We start from the raw sequence: 7,606 nt of genomic DNA, 5'->3' as shown, positions 1-7,606 counted from the left end.
GAAGACGCATTCTGTCAAATGCGTCTTGGTCGAACTTCAAATGTCGAAAATGCAAAATGAGGAAGCGGTATATAAGCGAATTCTTTCCCTGGGGGAGTTGGTATATTTAAATAGGGGTGTGGGGGAGAAGCACCCCACTTAAAATAGTGTTTTTTTTTTTTTTTTTTTTTTTTTTTGGGGAACAGGATTTTTTTTTTCCCTGGGAAAAAAAATTACTGTTTTGGTTGTTTTTTCTTTTTACTTTTCAATGTTTTGGGGTCGATATAACAGCATTCGATCTTTTGATCATTTGCTGTTATAATATAGACCCAATATATATATATATATATATATATATATATATATATATATATATATATATATATATATGTGTGTGTGTGTGTGTGTATGTATATGCATACCTGGCAGGGGGAATACTATGATCAAGAAGGTGCTTTCCATTGCACTTTTCAGTTGGGTTGACCCTTATGATTTCCCTAGATTTGGGAAACTCAACTGCATTATCACCTAAAGTTCATTTCACCTAAAACTCATTTCACTGACAAGTAGTACAATAAGGCAAGTCAAAGATATATGTCCTTTTCCCCACTGTAGTGCAATCCTGTTATTAGTATATATATATAATTAGGGGGGGTGTGGGCGGCACACACACACACACACACACACGCATTACTTGTTAACCAGTTAGGTGTACTGGTCTGAAGTCCCTTTTTAGCCAGGACATGGCTAAGAGACAAAGACAGCAATAACTACATAATATGGGTTGGATTCCCAAATTGTACACTGAACTACGCTGAAGTCTTTGATGTAATTAAAGGAGCAGTGTGATGTGTAAAGAAATAGTCTTATCTTATCTTTCGGCTTTTCCTGGTTAGGGGTCACCACTGCGGAACTCCGGGTTTTTACAGTACCGAGTTGCCAGCCCAACACCCAACCTTCAAAGAAGGCACACCCATTCAAGCACGCACCTACCTGATTGTCTTTCAAATGTCACTCGACCATGGGATGGACATGCAGACTCCACACAGAAGGCACTCTAGATGAGAATTGAATGGGAGAACCTCTTGCTGTGAGGCAAATAAATAGTAATATTGGCAAAACAGATTTTATCCAATTAACAGTTGTGTGTATGTTGGCTTTGCTCACATTATGGTTATGTGTACATATACCCAATTGGGAATTCAAAAAAAAAAAAATCTTGCACTATTATATTCCAAAGTTTCTGGCCTAGTTAAAGGAGCAGTGCAACAAATAGTGTTCATGTGTCATATGAACATTAATTGTAACAATGACATAACAAATTTTTATCTAGTGCATTAATGCAGTGTATGCTGCTTACATTATGGTTATATGTATATACACACACACACACACACACACACACCTCTCTCTCTCTCTCTCTATATATATATATATATATATATATCAGGCTCACTCTCTTTTTTCATCCATCTGTTGACCCCAACAGAGAGGGGCTAATCACCTGAGTTATACTGAATAACTTTCTATAAGAAAGACACTCACCTAAGTCAGCCCAATCCATGTAACCTCCATAGATTAAACAAACAAACAAAAAACAGCCTTGCAGAGGAATATGCATATGCTGCAGGATTTACCACTGGAGCAAGTGTTAATATGTCCAGAATATCACATATAGTTAGAATGCAATGAAGTATAATCATGCCTGGATACACATAAAGCTATTATCTGTTAGCATGCCAAAATGAGCACGTATGTATACAGCACTGAACCATGTAACGCAATATGCAGTAGCAAGTCTGCAGTGGTTCATACATGTTAGTACTATGATAGATTGTGAAACTGTAATACTCTGACATACAACTCCTGAACAGTATCAGAAGCTATATTATATCTTATCACATACTATCATGACAGGCTTTGTTATCTGTTAAAATGTAGTTATATGAGTGTGGAACTTGGAAAATAGTATTTTACGTAGTTGTGGTTAACATGCTACCCAATTACCCAAGAGTATTTGTTGCATATGTGCAGAAAAGTTTATATGATTATTTAACAGTAAACATGCTACACAATGAACTTACACCAGCAGCATTCACAGGTAATATAAAATATGATCAATGTACATTGTGTTTACCAGACAATGTAGCGTCACATGAACAATAAATATTACAGCATTATAATAAATTCTGGGCAGTATCATGTAACTCCCTTACATTGGCAATGAACAAGGGGTTAGTACAGTTTACAGAGGCACACATTTGTTAGAGCTTGGGGTTAAATGAAGTTTGGGCTGTCATATTACTGCAGTATCTCTGATGTATTTATTGTAGAAAAAATGGGAGGCCTTGTTTGTTGTGTTACTTCAGTCTGTTTCTGCCTTTTTGACTCAAGTTGTTTTGGCAGGCACTTCAAAGTAAAGATTGTGTAATTCCCCATATATGTTGATACAGATGTGCAATAGAGATGTGTTCAATAACAGTTTGCATATTACCCATAAGTTCTTTGCAGATACATATGTTATACATGATCTAGTATCATATTTGTATCATAATGTGTATTCGGAGTATACTCTGTTGTCATTATATTGGACTATAGCATATTATACACACATCCTACAAGCATACAATGCTGCTACCCCAACTGAAATGGATATCACTTATAGTCAAAATACAACAAAGTAATTAAATAAAGGTCATAGCTTTTATTGTCAGTTTATGGCTCTTCATGTTTGCTGTTTGGTTTGTTATAGTCATGCATTTTATATAAAGTCACACTAGTTAACCATCATTCTCACATGATGTACCAATGGCTGATTGTAAATAATAAGATAGACAACACATCATAGGTAAAAAAATCTGCAGTCTTGTTAAACTTTGTAGTCTTGCACACATATACTACAAAATAATCAACAACAGTATACTTAAAACAAGGTAACATATTAAGCATCACAGCAGCAATATAAAAGTAGCTTCTTAGTTTCTACAATGCTAATTTAGGCATTTTTAATGTGCATTATATATATATATCATGACTGCACAGTATATTGCACTGTATCTAGAAAGCATAACATGCTTATAGTTGTATATCCCTAAGGTGGGAATACATAATGCTAACTTAGTTAATATTATAACAATATTATTATAGCTGTGTGGGTAATACACAAAGTAATAGTAGTGAGGTCTCTAAGCTGTGTCTCAATAGAAAAATGATTAGTATCTCCGAATCTCACTGTTAGGTTGTATCCTCTATGCACTTACCTGACTTTTGGTCACCTGTAATCAGCATATCTTTGCAGTATTGTTCCCCATAAACCACATCAAAACATGCTGCAAAGTCAGAAGAGAATAGCTGCTGTATGTGCCTCCAGGTGTTATGCACTAGTGGCTACTGCACATATCCAGCAACAACAACACCATGAATGCACCACCAGTATAATTCCATGTACCTTATAATGCACATAACAGCACGTCAAACCCATAACACGTTTGTTCCAGTGTCTGTAGCCATTTGCAGATATGCAGTGATACAATTCACTTATAAAGAAGCAAAAGCTTATAGTCTGTTAATTTATATTTCTATAATATTCACTATACATGTGGTTGCTAAACTGTGTAAACAAAATACATGTTTATTTGAATGTATTTCATTTGGCCTGTGTGTGCCACTAGTGGAGTACAGTGAGTATTATATGCCTCCTGTCATGTAATCCTATAACTTTTTCTAAAAGGATGCAACAAGTACTCATCTTTTTGACAGGATACTATTATAACTGTAACTGATCAGTTCCCTACATGTATAACTATATTTTACTACCATAACGAAGCCTAATATAATAGTATTAGATACTGGTTAGTACAGCTACTAATACTCCTTAGGAGAGGCATGTGACCGTAGTGTTGCAGTTTACGTGCCTGTACTGTAATTGTGTTATTAATATGTACAATCCAAATATCAACTTCCTGTTGCACATTGCATTCTTCTTCTCCCACTCTCTCTCTTATGAATCATCCTATTTGTGGTAGTTGTGGGTTGTGATTACTTCTGGGATGTGTGGCTTCCTCCATCATACCACAGGTATACAGCATCACCTAATTATTTAAATCCCCCTCAAGCCAGGGTCACCAGCTGGTATGAGTATTTAAATCCCCCTCAAGCCAGGGTCACCAGCTGGTATGGGTAGGTACAGATGGAGTGCAGAAAAAGATTGAGAATGGGGTCAATATTGCTGCTGATAGATGATGGCTTGACATAGTACTGGGAGGTCCTAACCTCTGTTTGATGGCATCATTCAGAAGGCCATTGTGAGCAGTTAGGCATGTGCTTTTCTTTACATGCATCCAGGCTCTTTCTTGTAGTGATGATACCACCTCTTGGCCTGAACATTCACTTAGTCTGGCCACTGTTCAAGGCTCTGGCTGTCAATCTGACTTCAAGAATGATCTGCCTCATACTGGTATGTCATCTGCATGCCTCATCTGAAGAGAGGGAAACAGGCATAGACTCCATCCTTACATCATCAGCTCTTCCAGGTGCTTGGATTACTAATTCAAACCTGGTCACTTGGGTCCTAGTAAGTGCTTTCTCTCTCTACACCAGCTTTACAAAACTGGTGGAGTTTGTCACATACTTTTGGACTCAACAAGGGTTGGCAGATATTAGTTATGTGCATTATCGCTCTTTGAAATTCTGGAACTTTGCATGCTAATGAGGTCCATTAATGACGTACAGTGATGAAGAGCAAAATGTATTAATCACTATGTCAGACAAGTCTGTAGTATTCTGAGATGCTGATGTATATGGAATTATTTGTACATAGGGAGATAATGCAGCTGCCTGATACCAAGATATGCCCACTTATATTAAATCACATCTCTTGTGCTGTATTTTCTTTTAGGTCTGCATTCAACATGTACATGACTACAGTGTTCCTGCCATGTACTTGTTGTTGTTGTTGAAGACTTGCATGGGGAATACTACCAGAATGATACTGCCAACATTTGAAAACCAATCTATGTAGATGGCAATACTTCCATTTTAGTGCTGGTTGTGGTACCTTTTTGTGAGTATTGATATGTGTTTTTCTGCACATATAAGTTGTCCGTAATATACCATATTTTTTAAAAAGAAAGTTGTTTGTTGTCCACAACAATTCACCACATCCACAAGTAATGGCATATCTTTGAGGCTGTGTGTGTGTGTGTGTGTGTGTGTGTGTGTGTGTGTGTGTGTGTGTGTGTATGTGTGCAAACAAATATATATATATATATATATATATATATATATATATATATATATATATATATATATGTCTGTAGTGTGCATGTGTGTGTGTAAAACCATAATGTAAGCAAAGTCAACATGCACTGCATTCATACATTATCTATAAACTTGTATACTCAGTTACAATTCATATTCATTCTTTAACTGCCAAACACAGTAATATTAATTTCTATTGGCCCAAACATAACTCTTCCCTGAGGAGTAACTACATTATAACTATTCCAAAAATCTGGACTAGACTTTCATAGTCCAACAATTTAAGAAAATTTAAAGAAAGTTTATATTATATAAGACATATTCAATACTTATTTTATGGCATCAGTGTTTTTTGAGCATCCCTTGGGCTTATAACAATGGAAAGTTTACTTATAATTTATGAACTTATGCATATTATACATGAACTCTGTTTATTATTACATCCCCCCTTTAATTACTCTAAAAAACATTATGTTCTCCCTTTAATTATGACAAACATTTGGAGTAGTAGAGTATAAGTCTTTTTGGAATCCCGCATTATAAATCCTCACACTTCTTCAAAACAGCACCTTATGAGATATTGCAACTTCTTCAGAAGTTAGTCTAGGCCACGTGACATTGCACTTCTTGCAAATAATGCCAGTAAATGTTGTAAACTCTCAGAATGTTTATATCAGTATTTCTGAAGTTGTATAATCAATCCACTATCACTCATTGTGCTATCACTACTAAATCACTACTAATAAATAAAGTGAATAGATAATATACTATAAATATTTTAGCCTCTCACAAACTGTTCAAATCAGTACTTTATGCATTATCAGTAATGAATTAATGCTAATTCCATATATCTGTAATATTGTATCACTGTTGCTTTGGTACCCAGATAATGGCTGAAAGGCTGCTTAAACCAGCCTACTGACCAGAGAAGCAAATTTAAGTAAACAAATAAATATGAGTGAAAAAATGCTGGTCCTGGCTGCAGTCATTGTTGGGAGGTGGGATGAAGACCCTGAGGCACTCTGAATCTGGTAGACATTCTGCCTTTTAAAGTAGTTGTGCCTAGAATATCTGGTAGGATTGGACTAATTTCTGATGATGAGGCTTATGCAGAGATTAAACAGCTCTGCTGTGGCAAGCCTGCAAGACTGGATGAGATCTGACCAGAAAATAATTTTTAAACACCTTCACTTGTGACATAGGCAAACTTATATTTCTATAAAAAGAAATCAAACCATATTAACAAGTTCACATTTGCAAACATTGTACATTACATATGTTATTATATATTATATAATTAAAGCAACATTACATACATTGTTTAACTTTTGCCTTCTCTTAAACCTCTTTCCTCAGCCAAAACATTTTTCTGCATGTATTATTCCCACCTTTCCATTTTTTTTATATGTAATTTACTCCTACCCTTTTCTAAAGATCCTACTTTTTCTAGTTCCTCATTCTTTTATCTCTGTTATAAAATTTAGTTGGTTTAGATCCTGATTTCCATTTTCTAGTAATTGCTTTTTTGGCAGCCACCAGAATTAAACTTACCAAGGCCTTACTATGTCTAGGCAATTCAAATCCTGTATCCCACCTGAAAAAAAATAATTTCTTTAGTTACACACATTAGTTCACCAAATATTCCTGACAGAGTACTCTGTAGGGAATTTTTGAACTTTACCAACTCAATACACTCTGAGAACATATGCTCCCAAGTACCTCTTTCTTCCCCATTACATCTCCAATGTTTGCCATCTACCTGTGGAAAAATTCTTTGGAGTCTGCTTGGGGGTATAAAAATATCCACACAAACACTTCCAGGCAAAAGTCCTAAATCTTTTAGATTTTGTTGCATATTGGGAGTCATCCATATGTCCTCCCGTTGTTTCTTTGTAAATTGCATATCTAATATCTTTTCCCAGTCTTTTCTGGGCTTTTCTGATTGATTGCTATACTTATTGTGCAATAATTTGTATGCCCTTCTAATTATCCCTTTTTTAACAACAGCTTCTGTTCTAGATTTGTTCAAAAACTCCACCAGTGCAGGTGTTTCATTTAGGATTCCCCTATCCCTTTCTCTTTGTTTGCACTCTGATATCAATCCCTGATAGGGAAGGCAATTACTAGACTGCAATCCAAATGCCTTTTTGGCTTCCTCCCATACTATTACCTTTCCCTCTCTAATTATTTGTTCCCAATACCTTGGTTCCTTTGCCAGCTTCTTCCAGTAAATTCCAGCAACCTCCTGCCTATTTTCCGTACTCCTAATTGCAGTCATCCCTACTGGCAGAATCTCATTTCTGCATTCCTATGTTGGCTTAATTCTTAGTATGCTTTTTGCTACTTTGTGAATATAATATTCTGTATG

At 35.7% G+C, this 7,606-nt stretch overlaps 1 pseudogene; it reads left to right on the top strand.

Moving 5' to 3' along the window:
- Positions 1-393: 393 nt before the first annotated feature.
- Positions 394-505, top strand: LOC122803684 (annotated as a pseudogene).
- Positions 506-7,606: the final 7,101 nt, after the last annotated feature.

Source organism: Protopterus annectens, chromosome 5.part1 (assembly GCF_019279795.1).
Source record: "Protopterus annectens isolate FY-2018-M chromosome 5.part1, PAN1.0, whole genome shotgun sequence".
Classification (NCBI taxonomy): domain Eukaryota; kingdom Metazoa; phylum Chordata; order Ceratodontiformes; family Protopteridae; genus Protopterus; species Protopterus annectens.
Note: the sequence above shows the minus strand (reverse complement) of the source record. Positions and strands in the feature narration are given on the sequence as shown.